Raw genomic sequence first — 22616 nt, 5'->3', positions numbered from 1 at the left:
CTGGTATGATCGCTCATGTTTCATTATGCGCTGCAAATACATACACTCTTTCTCCTTCCATCCCCCCTCCCTTCATTTGCTTCCTGGTGCGTTCAAACTTCACCTCTTGTTCTTGTTCTAATATCAATTAAAATGCTCATGCGTCTTGACTCACATTTGCGTATAAACCACCGGACCATAGTTCCAGTTGCGCGTAAAGTTGAACGACCCATCTGAAAAAAAAAATGTGTGCAACACGAGAACTTCCCAGGAGGTAACCCATCCGAGTACTACTTTCGCCAAAGCACACTTAACTGCGGAGTTCTGATGGGATCCGGTGCATTAGTGCTGGTATGATCGCACCTATTTCGTTTCGCGCTGCAAATACATACACTCCTCCATTCTTCCCCCTCCCGTCATTTGTTTCCTTGTGCGTGCGCACTGCACCTCCCGTTCTCATTCAAATATCAAGTAAAATGCTACGGCGCCGTGACTCACATATGCGAATAAACCTGCGGACCATAATTCAAGTCGTGCGTAACGTCAAAAGAATCATCTGCAAAATAGTGGTTGCAACACGAGGACTTCCCAAGAAAATGGGTGAAATATAAGGACTTCGCAGGAGCTCACCTATCCTAGTACTACTCTCGCCCAAGCACACTCAACTGCGGAGTTCTGATGGGATCCAGTGCATTAATGCTGGTTTGATCGCACCTATTTCATTTCGCGCTGCAAATACATACACTCCTTCTCCTTTCTTTCTCCTCCCGTCATTTGTTTCCTGGTGCGTTCACACTTCACCTCTCATTCTCGTTCTAATATCAATTAAAATGCCCCAGCGTCTTGACTCACATTTGCGTATAAACCTGCGGACCATAGTAACAGTCGCGCGTAACGTCGAACGACTCATCTGAAAAAAAAAATGGGTGCAACACGAGAACTTCCTAGGAGGTAACCCATCCTTGTACTACTTTCACCAAAGCACACTTAACAGCGGAGTTCTTATGGGATCCGGTGCATTTGTGCAAGTATGATCGCGCCTGTTTCATTTCGTGCTGAAAATACATACACTCCTTCTCCTTCCCTTCCCCCTCCCATAATTTGTTTCCTTGTACGTTCACACTGCACCTCTCATTCTCGTTCTAATATCGATTAAAATGCCCCTACTTCTTGACTAACATTTGCGTATAAACCAGCCGACCATAGTTCCAGTCGCGCGTGACGTCGAACGACCCGTCTGAAAAAAAATTGGTGCAACACAAAAACTTCCCAAGAGGTCACCGATCCGAGTACTACTCTCGCCCAAGCACACTTAACAGCGGAGTTCTGATGGGATCCGGTGCATTAGTGCTGGTATGATCGCACCTGTTTAATTTCACGCTGCAAATACATACACTCATTCTCCTTTCTTCCTCCTCCCGTCCTTTGTTTCCTTGTGCGTGCGCACTGCACCTCCCGTTCTCGTTCTAATATCAAGTAAAATGCCACGGCGCCGTGACTCACATTTGCGAATAAACCTGCGGACCATAATTAAAGTCGCGCGTAACGTTCAAAGAATCATCTGCAAAAAAATGGGTGCAACACGAGGACTTCCAAAGAAAATGGGTGAAATATAAGGACTTCGCAGGAGGTCACCCATCCTAGTACTACTCTCGCCCAAGCACCCTTAACTTGCGGAGTTCTGATAGAATCCGTTGCATTAGTGCTGGTATGATCGCTCATGTTTCAGTATGCGCTGCAAATACAAACACTCTTTCTCCTTCCATCCCACCACCCGTCATTTGTTTCCTTGTGCGTGCACTCTGTATCTCTCCTTCTCGTTCTAATATCATGTAAAATACCCCGGCACCGTGACTCACCTTTGCTAATGAACCAGCGGTTCATAATTCCATTCGTGCGTAACGTGAAACGACCCAAACGAAAATAATGGGTGCAACACGAGGACTTCCCAAGAGGTCACCCATCCGAGTACTACTCTTGACCAAGCACACTTAACTGTAGAGTTCTAATGGGATCCGGTGCATTAGTGCTGGTATGATCGCACCTTTTTAATTTTGTGCTGCAAATACATACACTCCTTCTCCTTTCTTCCCCCTCCCGTCATTTGTTTCCTGGTGTGTTCACACTTCACCTCTCCTTCTCGTTCTAATATAAATTAAAATGCCCCTGTGTCTTGACTCACATTTGCGTATAAACCAGCAGGTCATAGTTCCAGTCGCGCGTAACATCGAACGACCCATCTGAAAAAAAAAAGGGTGAAAGACGAGAACTTCCCAGAAGGTAACCCATCCTTGTACTACTTTCGCCAAAGCATACTTAACTGCGGAGTTCTGATGGGATCCGGTGCATTTGTGCTGGTATGATCGCACCTGTTTAATTTCGTGCTGAAAATACATACACTCCTTCTCCTTCCCTCCCCCCTCCCATCATTTGTTTCCTTGTGTGTTCACACTGCACCTCTCCTTCTCGTTCTAATATCGATTAAAATGCCCCTGCTTCTTGACTCACATTTGCGTATAAACCAGCGGGCCATAGTTCCAGTCGCGCGTAACATCAAACGACCCATCTGAAAAAAAAAAGGGTGAAAGACGAGAACTTCCCAGGAGGTAACCCATCCTTGTACTACTTTCGCCAAAGCACACTTAACTGCGGAGTTCTGATGGGATCCGGTGCATTTGTGCTGGTATGATCGCACCTGTTTCATTTCGTGCTGAAAATACATACACTCCTTCTCCTTCCCTCCCCCCTCCCATCATTTGTTTCCTTGTGCGTTCACACTGCACCTATCCTTCTCGTTCTAATATCGATTAAAATGCTCCTGCTTCTTGACTCACATTTGCATATAAACCAGCGGACCATAGTTCCAGTCACGCGTAATGTCGAACGACCCGTCTGAAAAAAAATTAGTGCGACACGAGGACTTCCCAAGAGGTCACCCAACCGAATACTACTCTCGCCCAAGCAAACTTAACTGCGGAGTTCTTATGGGATCTGGTGCATTAGTGCTGGTATTATCGTACCTGTTTAATTGCGCGCTGCAAATACATACACTCCTTGTCCTTTTTTCCCCCTCCCGTCATTTGCTTCCTGGTGCGTTCAAACTTCACCTCTTGTTCTTGTTCTAATATCAATTAAAATGCTCATGCGTCTTGACTCACATTTGCGTATAAACCACCGGACCATAGTTCCAGTTGCGCGTAAAGTTGAACGACCCATCTGAAAAAAAAAATATGTGCAACACGAGAACTTCCCAGGAGGTAACCCATCCTTGTACTACTTTCGTCAAAACACACTTAACTGTGGAGTTCTGATGGGATACGGTGCATTTGTGCTTGTATGATCGCACCTGTTTCATTTCGTGCTGAAAATACATACACTCCTTCTCCTTCCCTCCCCCCTCCCATCATTTGTTTCCTTGTGCGTTCACACTGCACCTATCCTTCTCATTCTACTATCGATTAAAATTCTCATACTTCTTGACTCACATTTGCGTATAAACCAGCGGACCATAGTTCCAGTCGCGCATAATGTCGAACGACCTGTCTGAAAAAAAATTAGTACGACACGAGTATTTCCCAGGAGGTCACCCATCCGAGTACTACTCTCACCCAAGCAAACTTAACTGTGGAGTTCTGATGGGATCTGGTGCATTAGTGCTGGTATGATCGCACCTGTTTAATTGCGCGCTGCAAATACATACACTCCTTGCCCTTTTTTCCCCCTTCTGTCATTTGTTTCCTGTTGCGTTCAAACTTCACCTCCCGTTCTTGTTCTAATATCAATTAAAATGCCCATGCGTCTTGACTCACATTTGCGTATAAACCAGCGGACCATAGTTCTAGTCGCACGTAAAGTTGAAAGACCCATCTAAAAAAAAAAATGGGTGCAACATGAGAACTTCCCAGAAGGTTACCCATCCTTGTACTACTTTCGCCAAAGCAAACTTAACTGCGGAGTTCTGATGGGATCCGGTGTATTTGTGCTCGTATGATCGCACTTGTTTCCTTTCGTGCTGAAAATACATACACTCCTTCTCCTTCCCTCCCCCCACCCATCATTTGTTTCCTTGTGCGTTAACACTACACCTCTCCTTCTCGTTGTAATATCGATTAAAATGCCACTGCTTCTTTACTCACATTTGCGTATAAACCAGCGGACCATAGTTCCAGTCGAGCGAAATGTCGAACGACCCGTATGTAAAAAAATTTGTGAGACACGAAGAATTCCCAGGAAGTCCCCCATCTAAGTACTACTCTCGCCCAAGCACACTTAACTGCGAAGTTCTGATGGGATCCGGTGCATTAGTGCTGGCATGATCGCAACTGTTTAATTTGGTGCTGCAAGTACATACACTCCTTATCCTTTCTTCCCCCTCCCTTCATTTGTTTCCTTGTGCGTGTGAACTGCACCTCCCGTTCTCGTTCAAATATCAAGTAAAATGCCACGGTGCCGTGACTCAAATTTGCGAATAAACATGTGAATCATAATTCAAGTCAGGCGTAACGTTGAAAGAATCATCTGCAAAAAAATGGGTGTAACACGAGAACTTCCCAAGAAAATGGGTGAAATATAAGGACTTTGCAGGAGGTCACCCATCCTAGTACTACTCTCGCCCAAGCACCCTTAACTTGCGGAGTTCTGATAAAATACATTGCATTAAGTCTGGTATGATCGCTCATGTTTCATTCTGCGCTGCAAATACATACACTCTTTCTCCTTCCATCCCCCCTCTCGTCATTTGTTTCCTTGTGCGTGCACTCTGCATCTCTCCTTCAAGTTCGAATATCAAGTAAAATGCACCAGCACCGTGACTCACCTTTGCGAATGAACTAGCGGTTCATAATTCAATTCACGAGTAACGTCGAACAACCCATCCGAAAAAAATGGGTGCAACACGAGGACTTCCCAGAAGGTCACACATCCGAGTACTACTCCCGCCCAAGCACACTTCACTGCGGAGTTCTAATGGGATCCGGTTCATTAGTGCTAGTATGATCGCACCTGTTTCATTTCGTGCTACAAATACATACACTCCTTCTCCTTTCTTTCCCCTCCCATCATTTGTTTCCTGGTGCGTTCACACTTCACCTCTCTTTCTCGTTCTAATATCAATTAAAATGCCCCTGCGTCTTGACTCACATTTGTGTATAATCCAGCGGACAAAAGTTCCAGTCGCGCGTAACGTCAAACGACCCATTTGAAAAAAAAATGGGTGCAACACGAGAACTTCCCAGGAGTTAACCCATCCTTTTACTACATTCACCAAAGCACACTTAACTACGAAGTTCTGATGGGATCCGGTGTATTTGTGCAGGTATGATCGTGCCTGTTTGATTTCGTGCTAAAAATACATACACTCCTTCTACTTCCCTCCCCCTTCCCATCATTTGTTTTCTTGTGTGTTCACACTGCACTTCTCCTTCTCGTTTTAATATCGATTAAAATGCCCCTGCTTCTTGACTCACATTTGCGTATAAACTAGCGGACCATAATTTCAGTCGCGCGTAATGTCGAACGACCTGTCTGAAAAAAAATTGGTGCGACACGAGGACTTCCAAGGAGGTCACCCATCCGAGTACTACCTTCTCCCAAGCGCACTTAACTGTGGAGTTCTTATGGGATCCGGTGCATTAGTGCTGGTATGATCGCACCTATTTCATTTCGCGCTACAAATACATACACTCCTTCTCCTTTCTTCCCCCTCCCGTCATTTGTTTCCTTGTGCATGTGCACTGCACCTTCCGTTCTCGTTCAAATATAAAGTAAAATGCCATGGCGCCGTGACTAACATTTTCGAATAAACCTGCTGACCATAATTCAAGTCGCGCGTAACGTCGAAAGAATCATCTGCAAAAAAATGGGTGCAACACGAGGACTTCCAAAGAAAATGGGTGAAATATAAGGACTTCACAGGAGGTCACCCATCCTAGCACTACTCTCGCCCAAGGACCCTTAACTTGCGGAGTTCTGATAGAATCCGTTGCATTAGTGCTGGTATGATTGCTCATGTTTCATTATGCGATGCAAATACATACACTCCTTCCATCCCCCCTCCCGTCATTTGTTTCTTTCTGCATCCCGGCACCGTGACTCACCTTTGAGAATAAACCAGCGGTTCATAATTCCATTCGCGCGTAACGTCAAAGGACCCATCCGAAAAAAATTAGGTGCAACACGAGGACTTCTCAGGAGGCCACCCATCCGAGTACTACTCTCGCCCAAGAACACTTAACTGCGGAGTTCTGATGGGATCCGATGCATTAGTGCTGGTATGATCGCACCTGATTAATTTCGCGCTGCAAATACATTCACTCCTTCACCTTTCTTCCCCCTCCCATCATTTGTTTCCTTGTGCGTGCGCACTGCACCTCTCGTTCTCGTTCAAATATCAAGTAAAATTCCACGGCGCTGTGACTCACATTTGCAAATAAACCTGCGGACCATAAGTCACGTCGCGCGTAACGTCGAAAGGATCATCTGCAAAAAAATAGGTGCAACACGAGGATATCCCAAGAAAATGGGTGAAATATAAGGACTTCGCAGGAGGTAACCCATCTTAGTACAACTCTCGCCCAAGCACCCTTAACTTGCGGAGTTCTGATAGAATTCGTTGCATTAGTTCTGGTATGATCGCTCATGTTTCATTTTGCGCTGCAAATACATACACTCTTTCTCCTTCCATCCCCCCTCCCGTAATTTGTTTCCTTGTGCGTGCACTCTACATCTCTCCTTCTCGTTCTAATATCAAGTAAAATGTCCCGGCACCGTGACTCACCTTTACGAATGAGCCAGCAGATCATAATTCTATTCGTGCTTAACGTCGAACGACCCATCCGAAAAAAAATTGGTGCAACACGAGGACTTCCCAAGAGGTCACCCATCCAAGTACTACTCTCGCCCAAGCACACTTAACAGCGGAGTTCTGATGGGATCCGGTGCATTATGATCGCACCTGTTTAATTTCGCACTGCAAATACATACACTCCTCTTTTCTTCCTCCTCCCGTCATTTGTTTCCTTGTGCGTGCGCACTGCACCTCCCGTTCTCATTCTAATATCAAGTAAAATGTCACGGCGCCGTGACTCACATTTGCGAATAAACCTGCGGACCATAATTCAAGTCGCGCGTAACGTTGAAAGAATCATCTGCAAAAAAATGGGTGCAAAACTAGGACTTCCCAAGAAAATGGGTGAAATATAAGGACTTCGCAGGAGGTCACCCATCCTAGTACTACTCTCGCCCAAGAACCCTTAACTACGGAGTTCTGATAGAATACGTTGCATTAGTGCTGGTATGATCGCTCATGTTTCATTCTGCGCTGCAAATAAATAAACTCTTTCTCCTTCCATCCCCCCTCCTGTCATTTGTTTCCTTGTGCGTTCACACTGCTCCTCTCCTTCTCGTTCTAATATTGATTAAAATGCCCCAGCTTCTTGACTAACATTTGCGTATAAACCAGCGGATCATAGTTCCAGTCGCGCGTAACGTCGAACGACCCGTTTGAAAAAAAATTGGTGCGACACAAGGACTTCCCAGGAGGTCACCCATCCGAGTACTACTCTCGCCCAAGCAACCTTAACTGCGGAGTTCTGATGGGATCCGATGCATTAGTGCTGGTATGATCGCACCTATTTCATTTCGCGCTACAAATACATACACTCCTTCTCTTTTCTTCCCCCTCCCGTCATTTATTTCCTGGTGCATTCACACTTCACCTTTCCTTCTCATTCTACTATCAATTAAAATGCCCCTGCGTCTTGACTCATATTTGCGTATAAACCAGCAGACCTTAGTTCCAGTCGCGCGTAAAGTAGAACGACCCATCTGAAAAAAAAAATGGGTGTAACACGAGAACTTCCCAAGAGGTAACCCATCCTTGTACTACTTTCGCCAAAGCACACTTAACTGCGGAGTTCTGATGGGATCCGGTGCATTTGTGCTAGTATGATCGCACCTGTTTCATTTCGTGCTGAAAATACATACACTCCTTCTCCTTCCCTCCCCCCTCCAATCATTTGTTTCCTTGTGCGTTCACACTGCACCTCTCCTTCTTGTTCTAATATCGATTAAAACACCCCTGCTTCTTGACTCACATTTCCGTATAAACCAGCGGACCGTAGTTCTAGTTGCGCGTAACGTCGAACGACCCGTTTGAAAAAAAATTGGTGCGACACGAGGACTTCCAAGGAGGTCACCCATACGAGTACTACTCTCGCCTAAACACACTTAATCTGCGGAGTTCTGATGGGATCCGGTATATTAGTATTGGTATGATCGCACCTGTTTAATTTCGCGCTGCAAATACATGCACTTCTTCTCCTTTCTTCCCCCTCCCGTCATTTGTTTTCCTGTGCGTGCGCACTGCACCTCCCGTTCTCGTTCAAATATCAAGTAAAATGCCACAGCGCCGTGACTCACATTTACAAATAAACTTGCGGACCATAATTCATGTCGCGCGTAACGTCAAAAGAATCATCTGCAAAAAAATGGGTGCAACACGAGGACTTCCCAAGAAAATGGGTGAAATATAAGGACTTCGCAGGAGGTAACCCATCCTAGTACTACTCTCGCCCAAGCACCCTTACATGCGGATTTCTGATAGAATCCGTTGCATTAATGCTAGTATGATCGCAGCTTTTTCATTTCGTGCTGAAAATACATACACTCCTTCTCCTTCCCTCCCCCTCCCATCATTTGTTTCCTTGTGCCTCCACACTGCACCTCTCCTTCTCGTTCTAATATCGATTAAAATGCTTCAGTTTCTTGACTCACATTTGCATATAAACCAGCGGTTCATAATTCCATTCGCGCGTATCGTCAAACGACCCATCCCAAAAAATATGGGTGCAACACGAGTACTTCCCAGGAGGTCACCCATCCGAGTACTACTCTCGCCCAAGCACACTTAACTGCGGTGTTCAGATGGGATCCGGTGCATTAGTGCTGGTATGATCGCACCTGATTAATTTCTCGCTGCAAATACATTGACTCCTTCTCCTTTCTTCCCCATTCCGTCATTTGTTTCCCTGTTCGTGCACTCTACATCTCTCTTTCTCCTTCTAATATCAATTAAAATGCCCTAGCACCATGACTCACCTTTGCGAATGAACCAGCGGCTCATAATTACATTCCCGCGTAACATCGAACGACCCATCCGAAAAAAATGGGTGCAACACGAGAACATCCCAGGAGGTCACCCATCCGAGTACTACTCTCGCCCAAGCACACTTAACTGCGGAGTTCTGATGGGATCCAATGCATTAGTGCTGGTATGATCGCAACTGATTAATTTCGCACTGCAAATACATTCACTCCTTCTCCTTTCTTCCCCCTCCCGTCATTTATTTCATTGTGCGTGCGCACAACACCTTCCATTCTCGTTCAAATATCAAGCAAAATGCCACGGCGCCGTGACTCACATTTGCGAATAAACCTGCGGACCATAATTCAAGTCGTGCGTAACTTCGGAAGAATCATCTGCAAAAAAAAGGGTGCAACACGAGGACTTCCCAAGAAAATGGGTGAAATATAAGGACTTTGCAGGAGGTCTCCCATCCTAGTACTACTCTCGCCCAAGCACCCTTAATTTGCGGAGTTTTGATAGAATCCGTTGCATTAGTGCTGGTATGATCGCTCATGTTTCATTCGACGCTGCAAATACATACACTCTTTCTCATTCCATCCCCCTCCCGTCATTTGTTTCCTTGTGCGTGCACTCTGCATCTCTCCTTCTCGTTCTAATATCAAGTAAATTGCCCCGGCACTGTGACTCACCTTTGCAAATGAACTAGCAGTTCATAATTCCATTCGTGCGTAACGTCGAACGACCCATCCGAAAAAAAATGGGTGCAACACGAGGACTTCCCAGGAGGTTACCCATCCGAGTACTACTCTCGACCAAGCACACTTAACTAAGGAGTTCTGATGGGATCCGGTGCATTACTGCTGGTATGATCGCACTTGATTAATTTCTCGCTGAAAATACATTCACTCCTTCTCCTTTCTTCCCCCTCCCGTCATTTGTTTCCTAGTGCGTGCGCACTGCACCTCCCGTTCTCGTTCAAATATCAAGTAAAATGCCACGGTGCCGTGACTCACATTTGCAAATAAACCTGCGGACCATAATTCAAGTCACGCGTAACATCAAAAGAATCATCTGCAAAAAAATAAGTGCAACACGAGGACTTCCCAAGAAAATGGGTGAAATATAAGTACTTCGCAGGAGGTAACACATCCTAGTACTACTTTCGCCTAAGCACCCTTAACTTGTGGACTTCTGATAAAATCCTTTGCATTAGTTCTGGTATGATCGCTCATGTTTCATTATACGCTGCAAATACATACACTTTTTCTCCTTCCATCCCCCCTCCCGCCATTTGTTTCCTTGTGCGTGCACTCTGCATCTCTCCTTCTCGTTCAAATATCAAGTAAAATGCACCGGCACCATGACTCACCTTTGCGAATGAACCAGCGGTTCATAATTCCATTCCTGCGTAACGTCGAACAACCCATCCGAAAAAAAATAGGTGCAACACGAGAACTTCCCAGGAGGTCACCCATTCAAGTACTACTATCGCCCAAGTACACTTAACTGCGGAGTTCTGATGGCATCCGGTGCATTAGTGCTGGTATGATCGCACCTTTTTAATTTCGCGCTGCAAATACATTCACTCCTTCTCCTTTTTTCCCCCTCCCGTCATTTGTTTCCTTGTGCGTGCGCACTGCACCTCCCGTTCTCGTTCAAATATCAAGTAAAATGCCATGGTGCCGTGACTCACATTTGCAAATAAACCTGTGGACCATAACTGAAGTCGCGCGTAACGTCGAAAGAATCATCTGCAAAAAAATTGGTGCAACACAAGGACTTCCTAAGAAAATGGGTGAAATATAAGGACTTCGCAGGAGGTAACCCATCTTAGTACTACTCTCGCCCAAGCACCCTTAACTTGTGGAGTTCTGATAGAATCCGTTTCATTAGTTCTGGTATGATCGCTCATGTTTCATTATGCGCTGCAAATACATACACTCTTTTTCCTTCCATCCCCACTCCCGTCATTTGTTTCCTTGTGCGTGCACTCTGCATCTCTCATTCTCGTTTTAATATCAAGTAAAATGCCCCGACACCCTGACTCACCTTTGTCATAATTCCATTCGCGCGCAACGTTGAATGACCCATCCGAAAAAAAATTGGTGCGATACGAGGACTTCCCAGGAGGTCACCCATCCGAGTACTACTCTCGCCCAAGCACACTTAACTGCGGAGTTTTGATGGGATCCGATGCATTAATGCTGGTATGATCACACCTAATTAATTTTGCGCTGCAAATACATTCACTCATTCTCCTTTCTTCCCCCTCCCGTCATTTGTTTCCTTGTGCGTGCGCACTCACCTCCCGTTCTCGTTCAAATATCAAGTAAAATGCCACGGTGCCGTGACTCACAATTGCAAATAAACTTGATGACCATAATTGAAGTCGCGCGTAACGTCGAAAGAATCATCTGCTAAAAAATAGGTACAACACGAGGACTTCCCAAGAAAATAGGTTAAATATAAAGACTTCGCAGGAGGTAACCCATCCTAGTACTACTCTCGCCCAAGCATCCTTAACTTGCGGAGTTCTGATAGAATCCGATGCATTAGTTCTGGTATGATCGCTCATGTTTCATTATGTGCTGCAAATACATACACTCTTTCTCCTTCCATCCCACCTCCCGTCATTTGTTACGTTGTGCGTGCAGTCTGCATCTCTCCTTCTCGTTCTAATATCAACTAAAATGCCCCGGCACCGTGACTAACCTTTGCGAATGAACCAGCAGTTCATAATTCCATTCGCGTGTAGCGTCGAACGACTCATCTGAAAAAAAGGGTGCCACACGAGGACTTCCAAGGAGGTCACCCATCCGAGTACTACTCTCGCCCATGCACACTTGACTGCGGAGTTCTGATGGGATCCGGTGCATTAGTGCTGGTATGATCGCACTTGTTTCATTTTGCACTGCAAATACTTACACTCCTTCTCCTTTATTCCCCCTCCCGTCATTTCTTTCCTGGTGCGTTCACACTTCACCGCTCCTTTGCGTTCTAATATCAATTAAAATGCCCCTACGTCTTGACTCACATTTGCGTATAAACCAGCGGACCATAGTTCTAGTCGTGCGTCACGTCGAACGGCCCATCTGAAAAAAAAATAGGTGCAACACGAGCAATTCTCCAGAGGTAACCCATCTTTGTACTACTTTCGCCAAAGCAAACTTAACTGCGGAGTTCTGAAGGGATCCGGTGCATTTGTGCTGGTATGATCGCACCTGTTTCATTTCGTACTGAAAATACATACACTACATCTCCTTCCCTCCCCCCTCCCATCATTTGTTTCCTTGTGCGTTCACACTGCACCTCTCCTTCTCGTTCTAATATTGATTAAAATGCCCCTACTTCTTGAGTCACATTTGGGTATAAACTAACGGACCATAGTTCCAGTCGCGCGCAACACGAGGACTTCCTAAGAAAATGGGTGAAATATAAGGATTTCGCAGGAGGTCACCCATCCTAGTACTACTCTCGCCCAAGCACCCTTAACTGCGGAGTTCTGATAGAATCTGTTGCATTAGTGCTGGTATGATCGCTCATGTTTCATTCTGCGCTGCGAATACATACACTCTTTCTCCTTCCATCCCACCTCCCGTCATTTGTTTCCTTGTGCGTGCACTCTGCATCTCTCCTTCTCGTTCTAATATAAAGTAAAATGTCTCGGCACCATGACTTACCTTTGCAAATCAACCAGCGGTTCATAATTCCATTCGCGCGTAATGTCGAACGACCCATCCGAAAAAAAATGGGTGCAACACGAGGACTTCCCAGGAGGTCACCCATCTGAGTACTACTCTCGCCCAAGATTACTTAACTGCAGAGTTCTGATGGGATCCGGTGCATTAGTGCTGGTATGATCGCACCTTTTCAATTTCGCGCTGCAAATACATACACTCCTTCTCCTTTCTTCCCCCTCCCGTCATTTATTTCCTTGTGCGTGCGCACTGCACCTCCCGTTCTCGTTCTAATATCAAGTAAAATGCAATGGCGCCGTGACTCACATTTGCGAATAAACCTGCGAACCATAATTCAAGTCGCGCGTAACATCGAAAGAATCATCTGTAAAAAAATGGGTGCAACACGAGGACTTCCCAAGAAAATGGGTGAAAGATAAAGATTTCGCAGGAGGTCACCCATCCTAGTACTACTCTCACCCAAGCACCCTTACCTGCAGAGTTCTGATAAAATCCGTTGCATTAGTGCTGGTATGATCACTAATGTTTCATTCTGCGCTCGAAATACATACACTCTTTCTCCTTCCATCCCCCCTCCCGTCATTTGTTTCTTTGTGCGTGCACTCTGCATCTCTCCTTCTCGTTCTAATATCAAGTAAAATGCCTCGGCACCGTGAATCACCTTTTCGAATGAACCAACGGTTCATAAATCCATTCGAGTGTAACGTCGAACGACCCATCTAAAAAAAGGGTGCAACACGAAGACTTACCAGGAGGTCATCCATCCGAGTACTACTCTCGCCCAAACATACTTAACGGCGGAGTTCTGATGGGATCCGGTGCATTTGTGCTGCTATGATCGCACCAGTTTCATTTCGCGCTGCAAATACAAACACTCCTTCTCCTTTCTTCCCCCTCCCGTCATTTGTTTCCTGGTGCGATCACACTTCACCTTTCCTTCTCATTCTAATATCAATTAAAATGCCCCTGCGTCTCGACTCACATTTCCATATAAACCTGCGGACCATAGTTCTAGTCGCGCGTAACGTCGAATGACCCATCTGAAAAAAAAAATGGGTGCAACACGAGAACTTCCGAGAAGGTAACCCATCCTTGTACTACTTTCGCCAAAGCACAATTAACTGCGGAGTTCTGATGGGATCCGGTGCATTTGTACTGGTGTGATCACACCTGTTCATTTCGTACTGAAAATACATACACTCTTTCTCCTTCCCTCCCCCCTCCCATCATTTGTTTCCTTATGTGTTCACACTGCACCTCTCCTTCTCGTTCTAATATTGATTAAAATGCTCATGCTTCTTGACTCACATTTGTGTATAAACCAGTGGACCATAGTTCAAGTTGCGCGTAACGTCGAATGACCCGTCTGAAAAAAATTGGTGCGACACGAGGACTTCCCAGAAGGTCACCTTTTCGAGTACTACTCTCGCCCAAGCACACTTAACTGCGGAGTTCTGATGGGATACGGTGCATTAGTGCTGGTATGATCGCACCTAATTAATTTCGCGCTGCAAATACATTCACTCCTTCTCCTTTCTTCCCCCACCCGTCATTTGTTTCCTAGTGCGTGCCCACTGCACCTCCCGTTCGCGTTCAAATATCAAGTAAAATACAACAGCGCCGTGACGCAAATTTGCGAATAAACATTCGGACCATAATTCAAGTCGCCCGTAACGTCAAAAGAATCATCTGTAAAAAAATGGGTGCAACACGAGGACTTCCCAAGAAAATGGGTGAACTATAAGGACTTCGCTAGAGATCACCCATCCTAGTACTACTCTCACCCAAGCACCCTTAACTTGCGGAGTTCTGATAGAATCCGTTGCATTAGTGCTGGTATGATCGCTTATGTTTCATTCTGCGCTGCAAATACATACACTCTTTCTCTTTCCATCTCCCCTCCCGTCATTTGTTTCCTTGTACGTGCACTCTGCATCTCTCCTTCTCATTCTAATATCAAGTAAAATGCCCCAGCACCGTGACTCACCTTTGCAAATGAACCAGCCGTTCATAATTCCATTCGAGCGTAACGTCGATTGACCCATCGAAAAAAAAAAGGGTGCAACACGAGGACTTCCCAGGAGGTCACCCATCCGAGTACTACTCTCGCCTAAGAACACTTAACTGCGGAGTTCTAATGGGATCCGGTGAATTAGTGCTAGTATGATCGCACCTATTTCATTTTGTAATGCAAATATATATACTCCTTCTCCTTTCTTCCCGCTCCCGTCATTTGTTTCCTGGTGTGTTCACACTTCACCTCTCCTTCTCGTTCTAATATCAATTAAAATGCCCCTGCGTCTTGACTCACATTTGCGTATAAACCAGCAGACCATAGATCCGGTCGCACGTAACGTCGAATGACCCATCTAAAAAAAAAATAGGTGCAACACGAGAACTTCCCAGGAGGTAACCAATCTTTGTACTACTTTCGCCAAAGCACACTCAACTGCGGAGTTCTGATGGGATCCGGTGCATTTGTGCTGGTATGATCGCACCTGTTTCATTTTGTGCTGAAAATATATACACTCCTTCTCCTTCCCTCCCCCCTCTCATCATTTGTTTCCTTCTGCGTTCACACTGCACCTCTCCTTCTAGTTGTAATTTCGACTAAAATGCCGCTGCTTCTTGACTCACATTTGCGTATAAACCAGCGGACTATAGTTCCAGTAGCGTGTAACGTCGAACTATCCATCTGAAAAAAAAAATGTGTGCAACACGAGAACTTCCCAAGAAAATGGGTGAAATATAAGGACTTCGCAGGAGGTCACCCATCCTAGTACCACTCTCGCCCAAGAACCCATAACTTGCGGAGTTCTGATAGAATCCATTGCATTAGTGCTGGTATGATCGCTCATGTTTCATTCTGCGCTGCAAATACATACAGTCTTTCTCCTTCCATCCCCCCTCCCGTCATTTGTTTCCTTGTGGGTGCACTCTGTATCTCTCCTTCTCGTTCTAATATCAAGTAAATTGCCCCGATATCATGTCTCACCTTTGGGCATGAACCAGCGGTTAATAATTGCATTCTCGTGTAACGTCAAACGATACATCCGAAAAAAAATGGGTGCAACACGAGGACTTCCCAAGAGGTCACCCATCCGCGTATTACTCTCGCCCAAGCACACTTAACTGCGGAGTTCTGATGGGATCCGGTGCATTAGTGCTGGTATGATCGCACCTGTTTATTTTCGCACTGCAAATACATGCACTCTTTCTCCTTGCTTCCCCCTCTCGTCATTTGTTTCCTTGTGCGTTCACACTTCACCTCTCCTTCTCGTTCTAATATCAATTAAAATGCCCCTGCGTCTTGACTCACATTTGCGTATAAACCAGCAGACCGTAGTTCCAGTCGCGCGTAACGTCGAACGACACATCTGAAAAAAAACATGGGTGCAACACGAGAACTTCCCAGGAGGTAACCCATCCTTGTGCTACTTTCGCCAAAGCACACTTAACTGTGAAGTTCTGATGGGATCCGGTGCATTTGTGCTTGTTTGATCGTACCTGTTTCATTTTGTGCTGAAAATATATATACTCCTTCTCCTTCCCTCCCCTCTCCCATCATTTATTTCCTTGTGCGTTCACACTGCAACTCTCCTTCTCGTTCTAATATCGATTAAAATGCCCCTGCTTCTTGACTGACATTTGCGTATAAACCAACGAACTATAGTTCCAGTAGCGTGTAACGTCGAACGATCCATCTGAAAAAAAAATGTGTGCAATACGAGAACTTCCCAAGAAAATGGGTGAAATATAAGGTCTTCGCAGGAGGTCACCCATCCTAGTACTACTCTCGCCCAAGAACCCAAAACTTACGGAGTTTTGATAGAGTATGTTGCATTAGTGCTGGTATGATCGCTCATGTTTCATTCTATACTGCAAATACATACACTCTTTCTCCTTCCATCCCCCTTCTCGTCATTTGTTTCCTTGTGGGTGCACTCTGTATCTCTCCTTCTCGTTCTAATATCAAGTAAATTGCCCTGATATCGTGTCTCACCTTTGGGCATGAACAAGCGGTTAATAATTCCATTCGCGTGTAACGTCAAACGATACATCCGAAAAAAAATAGGTGCACCTGTTTCATTTCGCGCTGCAAATACATACACTCCTTCTCCTTCCTTCCCCCTCCCGTCATTTGTTTCCTGGTGCGTTCACACTTCACCTCTCCTTCTCGTTCTAATATCAATTTAAATGCCCCTGCGTCTTGACTCACATTTGCGTATAAACTAGGGGACCATAGTTCCAGTCGCGCGTAACGTCGAACGACCCGTCTGAAAAAAAGTTGGTGTGACACGAGTACTTCCCAGGAGGTCACCCATCCAAGTACTATTCTCGCCCACGCACACTTAACTGCGGAGTTCTGATGGAATCCAGTGCATTAGTGCTGGTATATTCGCACCTGTTTAATTTCGCGCTGCAAATACATACCCTCCTTCTCCTTTCTTCCCCCTCCCATCATTTGTTTCCTTGTGCGTGCGCACTGCACCTCCCGTTCTCGTTCTAATATCAAGTAAAATTCCACGGCTCCGTAACTCACATTTACGAATAAACCTACGGACTATAATTCAAGTCGCGCGTAACGTCGAAAGAATCATATGTGAAAAAATGGGTGCAACACGTGGACTTCCCAAGAAAATGGGTGAAATAAAAAGACTTCGCAGGAGGTCACCCACGCTAGTACTACTCTCGCCCAAGCACCCTTACCTGCGGAGTTCTGATAGAATTCGTTGCATTAGTGCTGGTATGATCGCTCATGTTTCATTCTGCGCTGCAAATACATACACTCTTTCTCCTTCCGTCCCCCCTCCCGCCATTTATTTCCTTGTGCGTGCACTCTGCATTTCTCCTTATCGTTCTAATATCAAGTAAAATGCCCCGGCACCGTGACTCACCTTTGCAAATGAACCAGCCGTTCATAATTCCATTCGAGCGTAACGTCGATCGACCCATCCGAAAAAAAAAGGGTGCAACATGAGGACTTCTCAGGAGGTCACCCATCCGAGTACTACTCTCGCCCAAGAACACTTAACTGCGGAGTTCTGATGGGATCCGGTGAATTAGTGCTGGTATGATCGCACCTGTTTCATTTTGTGATGCAAATATATATACTCCTTCTCCTTTCTTCCCCCTCCCGTCATTTGTTTCCTGGTGTGTTCACACTTCACCTCTCATTCTCGTTCTAATATCAATTAAAATGCCCCTGCGTCTTGACTCACATTTGCGTATAAACCAGCAGACCATAGATCCGGTCGCACGTAACGTCGAACGACCTATCTGAAAAAAAAAATAGGTGCAACACGAGAACTTCCCAAGAGGTAACCAATCTTTGTACTACTTTCGCCAAAGCACACTCAACTGCGGAGCTCTGATGGGATCCGGTGCATTTGTGCTGGTATGATCGCACCTGTTTCATTTTGTGCTGAAAATATACACACTCCTTCTCCTTCCCTCCCCCCTCTCATCATTTGTTTCCTTCTGCGTTCACACTGCACATCTCCTTCTAGTTGTAATTTCGACTAAAATGCCCCTGCTTCTTGACTCACATTTGCGTATAAACCAACGGACCATAGTTCCAGTCGCGCGTAACGTCGAACGACCCGTCTGAAAAAAAATTGGTGCGACACGAGGACTTCCAAGGAGGTCACCCTTCTGAGTACTAGTCTCGCCCAAGCACACTTAACTGCGGAGTTCTAATGGGATCCGGTGCTTTAGTGCTGGTATGATCGCACCTGTTTAATTTCGCGCTGCAATACACTCCTTCTCCTATCTTCCCACTCCCGTCATTTGTTTCCTTGTGCGTGCGCACTGCACCTCCTGTTCTCGTTCAAATAGCAAGTAAAATTCCACGATGCCGTGACTCACATTTGCAAATAAACCAGGAGACCATAATTCAACTCGCGCGTAACATCGAAAGAATCATCTGCAAAAAAATTGGTCCAACACGAGGACTTCCCAAGAAAATGGGTGAAATATAAGGACTTCACTGGAGGTCACCCATCCTAGTACTACTCTCGCCCAAGCACCCATAACTTGCGGAGTTCTGATAGAATCTGTTGCATTAGTGCTGGTACTATCGCTCATGTTTCATTCTGCGCTGCAAATACATACACTCTTTCTCCTTCCATTCCCCCTCCCGTAATTTGTTTACTTGTGCATGCACTCTGCATCTCTCCTTCTCGTTCTAATATCAAGTAAAATGCCCCGGCACCGTGACTCACCTTTGTGAATGAACCAGCAATTCATAATTCCATTCGCACGTAACGTCGAACGACCCATACGAAAAAAAATGGGTACAACACGAGGAATTCCCAGGAGGTCACCCATCCGAGAACTACTCTCGCCCAAGCACACTTGACTACGGAGTTCTGATGGGATCTGGTGCGTTAGTGCTAGTATGAACGCACCTATTTCATTTCGCGCTGCAAATACATACACTCCTTCTCCTTTCTTCCCCCTCCCGTCATTTGTTTCCTGGTGCGTTCACACTTCACCTCTCCTTCTCGTTCTAATATCAATTAAAATGCCCCTGCGTCTTGACTCAGATTTGCGTATAAACCGGCGGACCATAGTTCCAGTTGCGCGTAACGTCGAACGACCCATCTGAAAAAAAAATGGGTACAACACAAGAACTTCCCAGGAGGTAACCCATCCTTGTACTACTTTCGTCAAAGCATACTTAACTGCGAAGTTCTGATGGGATCCGGTGCATTTATGCTAGTATGATCGCACCTGTTTCATTTTGTGCTGAAAATACATACACTCCTCCTTCCCTCCCCCCTCCCATCATTTGTTTCCTTGTGCGTTCACACTGCACCTCTCTTTCTCGTCCTAATATTGATTGAAATGCCTCTACTTCTTGACTCACATTTGTGTATAAACCAGCAGACCATAGTTCCAGTCACGCGTAACGTCCAATGACCCGTCCGAAAAAAAATTTGTGTGACACGAGGACTTCCTAGGAGGCCATCCATCCGAGTACTACCCTCGCCCAAGCACACTTAACTGCGGAGTTCTGATGGGATCCGGTGCATTAGTGCTGGTATGATCGCACCTGTTTAATTTCGCGCTGCAAATACATACGTGCTTCTCCTTTCTTCCCCCTCCCGTCATTTGTTTCCTTGTGCGTGCGCACTGTACCTCCCGTTCTTGTTCTAATATCAAGTAAAATGCCACAGCGCCGTGACACACATTTGCGAATAAAGCTGCGGATAATAATTCAAGTCGCACCTAACGTCGAAAGAATCATCTGCAAAAAAATGGGTGCAACACGAAGACTTCCCAAAAAAATGGGTCAAATATAAGGACTTCGCAAGAGGTTACCCATCCTAGTACTACTCTCGCCCAAGCATCCCTAACTTGTGGAGTTCTGAAAGAATCAGTTGCATTAGTGCTGTTATGATCGCTCATGTTTCATTTTGCGCTGTAAATGTATACACTCTTTCTCCTTCCATCCCCCCTCCCGTCATTTGTTTCCTTGAGCATGCACTCTGTATCTCTCCTTCTCGTTCTAATATCAAGTAAAATGCCCCGGCACAATGACTCACCTTTGCGAATGAACCAGAGGTTCATAATTCAATTCGCGCGTAACGTCAAACGACCCATCCGAAAAAAAAATGGGTGCAACACAAGAACTTCCCAGGAGGTGCATCCTTGTACTACTTTCGTCAAAGCACACTTAACTGCGGAGTTCTGATGGGATCCGGTGCATTTGTGCTGGTTTGATCGCACCTGTTTCATTTTGTGCTGAAAATACATACACTCCTCCTTCCCTCCCGCCTCCCATCATTTGTTTCCTTGTGCGTTCACACTGCACCTTTCTTTCTCGTTCTAATATTGATTAAAATGCCCCTGCTTCTTGACTCACATTTGCGTATAAACCAGCAGACCATAGTTCCAGTCGCGCGTAACGTCCAACGACCCGTCTGAAAAAAAATTGGTGCGACACGAGGACTTCCCAAGAGGTCACCCATCCGAGTACTACCCTCGCCCAAGCACACTTAACTGCGGAGTTCTGATGGGATCCGGTGCATTAGTTCTGGTATGATCGCACCTGTTTAATTTCGCACTGCAAATACATACGTCCTTCTCCTTTCTTCCCCCTCCCGTCATTTGTTTCCTTGTGCGTGCGCACTGCACCTCCCGTTCTTGTTCTAATATCAAGTAAAATGCCACAGCGCCGTGACTCACATTTGCGAATAAACCTGCGGACAATAATTCAAGTCGTGCCTAACGTCGAAAGAATCATCTGCAAAAATATGGGTGCAACACGAGGACTTCCCAAAAAAATGGGTCAAATATAAGGACTTCGCAAGAGGTTACCCATCCTAGTACTACTCTCGCCCAAGCATCCCTAACTTGCGGAGTTCTGAAAGAATCAGTTGCATTAGTGCTGGTGTGATCGCTCATGTCTCATTCTTCGCTGCAAATGTATACACTCTTTCTCCTTCCATCCCCCTCCCGTTATTTGTTTCCTTGTGCGTGCACTCTGCATCTCTCCTTCTCGTTCTAATATCAAATAAAGTGCCCCGGTACCGTGACTCACCTTTGCGAATGAACCATCGGTTCATAATTCTATTCGCGCGAAACGTCGAACTACCCATCCGATAAATAATGGGTGCAACACGAGGACTTCTCAGGAGGTCACCCATCCGAGTACTACTCTCGCCCAAGTACACTTAACTGCAGAGTTCTGATGGGATTTGGTAAATTAGTGCTGGTATGATCGCACCTGTTTCATTTCGCGCTGTAAATACATACACTCCTTCTCCTTTCTTCACCCTCCCGTCATTTTTTTCCTGGTGTGTTCACACTTCACCTCTCATTCTCGTTCTAATATCAATTAAAATGCCCCTGCGTCTCGACTCATATTTTCGTATAAACCAACGGACCATAGTTCCAGTAGTGCGTAACGTCGAACAACCTATCTGAAAAAAAAATGGGTGCAACACGAGAACTTCCCAGGAGGTAACCCATCCTTGTACTACTTTCGCCAAAGCACACTTAACTGTAGAGTTCTGATTGGATCCGATGCATTTGTGCTGGAATCATCGCACCTGTTTCATTTAGTGCTGAAAATACATACACTCCTTCTCCTTCCTTCCCCCCTCCCATCATTTGTTTCCTTGTGCGTTCACACTGAACCTCTCCTTCTCGTTCTAATATCGATTAAAATGCCCCTGCTTCTTGACTCACATTTGCGTATAAACCAGCGGACCATAGTTCCAGTCGCGCGTAACGTCGAACGACCCGTTTGAAAAAAATTAGTGCGACACGAGGACTTCCCAAGAGGTCACCCATCCGAGTACTAGTCTCACCCAAGCACACTTAACTGCGAAGTTCTGATGGGATCTAGTGCATTAGTGCTGGTATTATCGCACCTGTTTAATTTTGCGCTGCAAATATATACACTCATTCTCCTTTCTTCCCCCTCCTGTCATTTGTTTCCTTTTGCGTGCGCACTGCACCTCCCGTTCTCGTTCAAATATAAAGTAAAATGAAACGGCGCTGTGACTGACATTTGCGAATAAACCTGCGGACCATAATTCAAGTCGCGCGTAACGTCGAAAGAATCATCTGCAAGAACATTTGTGCAACACGAGGACTTCCCAAGAAAATGGGTGAAAAATAAGGACTTCGCAGGAGGTCACCCATCATAGTACTACTCTCGCCCAAGTACCCTTAACTTGCGAAAATCTGATAGAATCTGTTGCATTAGTGCTGGTATGATCGCTCAGGATTCATTCTGCGCTGCAAATACATACGCTCTTTCTCCTTCCGTCCCCCACTGTGACTCACCTTTGCGAATGAACCAGCGGTTAATAATTCCATTCGTGCATGATGTTGAACGA

General features: G+C 45.6%; 2 non-coding genes and 41 pseudogenes across 2 annotated transcripts; all 43 read right to left on the bottom strand.

Moving 5' to 3' along the window:
* Nucleotides 1-225: 225 nt before the first annotated feature.
* On the bottom strand, nucleotides 226-344 carry LOC148253946 (5S ribosomal RNA; annotated as a pseudogene).
* A 558-nt stretch (nucleotides 345-902) lies between these two features.
* On the bottom strand, nucleotides 903-1021 carry LOC148253945 (5S ribosomal RNA; annotated as a pseudogene).
* Nucleotides 1022-1227: 206 nt separating this feature from the next.
* LOC148253944 (5S ribosomal RNA) lies at nucleotides 1228-1346 on the bottom strand (annotated as a pseudogene).
* Nucleotides 1347-1906: 560 nt separating this feature from the next.
* Nucleotides 1907-2025, bottom strand: LOC148253943 (5S ribosomal RNA; annotated as a pseudogene).
* A 206-nt stretch (nucleotides 2026-2231) lies between these two features.
* LOC148253942 (5S ribosomal RNA) lies at nucleotides 2232-2350 on the bottom strand (annotated as a pseudogene).
* A 207-nt stretch (nucleotides 2351-2557) lies between these two features.
* On the bottom strand, nucleotides 2558-2676 carry LOC148253941 (5S ribosomal RNA; annotated as a pseudogene).
* Nucleotides 2677-2882: 206 nt separating this feature from the next.
* Nucleotides 2883-3001, bottom strand: LOC148253940 (5S ribosomal RNA; annotated as a pseudogene).
* A 207-nt stretch (nucleotides 3002-3208) lies between these two features.
* Nucleotides 3209-3327, bottom strand: LOC148253939 (5S ribosomal RNA; annotated as a pseudogene).
* A 206-nt stretch (nucleotides 3328-3533) lies between these two features.
* On the bottom strand, nucleotides 3534-3652 carry LOC148253938 (5S ribosomal RNA; annotated as a pseudogene).
* A 207-nt stretch (nucleotides 3653-3859) lies between these two features.
* On the bottom strand, nucleotides 3860-3978 carry LOC148253937 (5S ribosomal RNA; annotated as a pseudogene).
* A 204-nt stretch (nucleotides 3979-4182) lies between these two features.
* LOC148253936 (5S ribosomal RNA) lies at nucleotides 4183-4303 on the bottom strand (annotated as a pseudogene).
* Nucleotides 4304-4863: 560 nt separating this feature from the next.
* Nucleotides 4864-4982, bottom strand: LOC148253935 (5S ribosomal RNA; annotated as a pseudogene).
* Nucleotides 4983-5513: 531 nt separating this feature from the next.
* Nucleotides 5514-5632, bottom strand: LOC148253934 (5S ribosomal RNA; annotated as a pseudogene).
* A 511-nt stretch (nucleotides 5633-6143) lies between these two features.
* On the bottom strand, nucleotides 6144-6262 carry LOC148253933 (5S ribosomal RNA; annotated as a pseudogene).
* Nucleotides 6263-7490: 1228 nt separating this feature from the next.
* On the bottom strand, nucleotides 7491-7609 carry LOC148253932 (5S ribosomal RNA; annotated as a pseudogene).
* A 207-nt stretch (nucleotides 7610-7816) lies between these two features.
* On the bottom strand, nucleotides 7817-7935 carry LOC148253931 (5S ribosomal RNA; annotated as a pseudogene).
* Nucleotides 7936-8141: 206 nt separating this feature from the next.
* LOC148253930 (5S ribosomal RNA) lies at nucleotides 8142-8261 on the bottom strand (annotated as a pseudogene).
* A 559-nt stretch (nucleotides 8262-8820) lies between these two features.
* LOC148253929 (5S ribosomal RNA) lies at nucleotides 8821-8939 on the bottom strand. Its single transcript, XR_015820633.1, has one exon. It is a non-coding gene; the product is annotated as a 5S ribosomal RNA (ribosomal RNA).
* A 204-nt stretch (nucleotides 8940-9143) lies between these two features.
* LOC148253928 (5S ribosomal RNA) lies at nucleotides 9144-9262 on the bottom strand (annotated as a pseudogene).
* Nucleotides 9263-9822: 560 nt separating this feature from the next.
* On the bottom strand, nucleotides 9823-9941 carry LOC148253927 (5S ribosomal RNA; annotated as a pseudogene).
* A 561-nt stretch (nucleotides 9942-10502) lies between these two features.
* LOC148253926 (5S ribosomal RNA) lies at nucleotides 10503-10621 on the bottom strand (annotated as a pseudogene).
* Nucleotides 10622-11166: 545 nt separating this feature from the next.
* LOC148253925 (5S ribosomal RNA) lies at nucleotides 11167-11285 on the bottom strand (annotated as a pseudogene).
* A 558-nt stretch (nucleotides 11286-11843) lies between these two features.
* LOC148253924 (5S ribosomal RNA) lies at nucleotides 11844-11962 on the bottom strand (annotated as a pseudogene).
* A 206-nt stretch (nucleotides 11963-12168) lies between these two features.
* LOC148253923 (5S ribosomal RNA) lies at nucleotides 12169-12287 on the bottom strand (annotated as a pseudogene).
* A 526-nt stretch (nucleotides 12288-12813) lies between these two features.
* On the bottom strand, nucleotides 12814-12932 carry LOC148253922 (5S ribosomal RNA; annotated as a pseudogene).
* Nucleotides 12933-13489: 557 nt separating this feature from the next.
* On the bottom strand, nucleotides 13490-13608 carry LOC148253921 (5S ribosomal RNA; annotated as a pseudogene).
* A 207-nt stretch (nucleotides 13609-13815) lies between these two features.
* On the bottom strand, nucleotides 13816-13934 carry LOC148253920 (5S ribosomal RNA; annotated as a pseudogene).
* Nucleotides 13935-14138: 204 nt separating this feature from the next.
* LOC148253919 (5S ribosomal RNA) lies at nucleotides 14139-14257 on the bottom strand (annotated as a pseudogene).
* Nucleotides 14258-14818: 561 nt separating this feature from the next.
* Nucleotides 14819-14937, bottom strand: LOC148253918 (5S ribosomal RNA; annotated as a pseudogene).
* A 206-nt stretch (nucleotides 14938-15143) lies between these two features.
* Nucleotides 15144-15262, bottom strand: LOC148253917 (5S ribosomal RNA; annotated as a pseudogene).
* A 564-nt stretch (nucleotides 15263-15826) lies between these two features.
* Nucleotides 15827-15945, bottom strand: LOC148253916 (5S ribosomal RNA; annotated as a pseudogene).
* Nucleotides 15946-16152: 207 nt separating this feature from the next.
* On the bottom strand, nucleotides 16153-16271 carry LOC148253915 (5S ribosomal RNA; annotated as a pseudogene).
* Nucleotides 16272-17050: 779 nt separating this feature from the next.
* LOC148253914 (5S ribosomal RNA) lies at nucleotides 17051-17169 on the bottom strand (annotated as a pseudogene).
* A 560-nt stretch (nucleotides 17170-17729) lies between these two features.
* LOC148253913 (5S ribosomal RNA) lies at nucleotides 17730-17848 on the bottom strand (annotated as a pseudogene).
* A 207-nt stretch (nucleotides 17849-18055) lies between these two features.
* LOC148253912 (5S ribosomal RNA) lies at nucleotides 18056-18174 on the bottom strand (annotated as a pseudogene).
* Nucleotides 18175-18380: 206 nt separating this feature from the next.
* On the bottom strand, nucleotides 18381-18499 carry LOC148253911 (5S ribosomal RNA; annotated as a pseudogene).
* Nucleotides 18500-19055: 556 nt separating this feature from the next.
* Nucleotides 19056-19174, bottom strand: LOC148253910 (5S ribosomal RNA; annotated as a pseudogene).
* Nucleotides 19175-19380: 206 nt separating this feature from the next.
* LOC148253909 (5S ribosomal RNA) lies at nucleotides 19381-19499 on the bottom strand (annotated as a pseudogene).
* Nucleotides 19500-19702: 203 nt separating this feature from the next.
* On the bottom strand, nucleotides 19703-19821 carry LOC148253908 (5S ribosomal RNA; annotated as a pseudogene).
* An 880-nt stretch (nucleotides 19822-20701) lies between these two features.
* On the bottom strand, nucleotides 20702-20820 carry LOC148253907 (5S ribosomal RNA). Its single transcript, XR_015821014.1, has one exon. It is a non-coding gene; the product is annotated as a 5S ribosomal RNA (ribosomal RNA).
* Nucleotides 20821-21379: 559 nt separating this feature from the next.
* Nucleotides 21380-21498, bottom strand: LOC148253906 (5S ribosomal RNA; annotated as a pseudogene).
* Nucleotides 21499-21704: 206 nt separating this feature from the next.
* Nucleotides 21705-21823, bottom strand: LOC148253905 (5S ribosomal RNA; annotated as a pseudogene).
* A 205-nt stretch (nucleotides 21824-22028) lies between these two features.
* LOC148253904 (5S ribosomal RNA) lies at nucleotides 22029-22147 on the bottom strand (annotated as a pseudogene).
* Between the last annotated feature and the right edge of the window lie 469 nt (nucleotides 22148-22616).

The sequence above is a fragment of the Carica papaya genome, chromosome 5 (assembly GCF_054855325.1).
Source record: "Carica papaya isolate Zhongbai chromosome 5, ASM5485532v1, whole genome shotgun sequence".
NCBI classification, from domain to species: domain Eukaryota; kingdom Viridiplantae; phylum Streptophyta; class Magnoliopsida; order Brassicales; family Caricaceae; genus Carica; species Carica papaya.
This window is presented reverse-complemented; position numbering and strand designations above follow the sequence as displayed.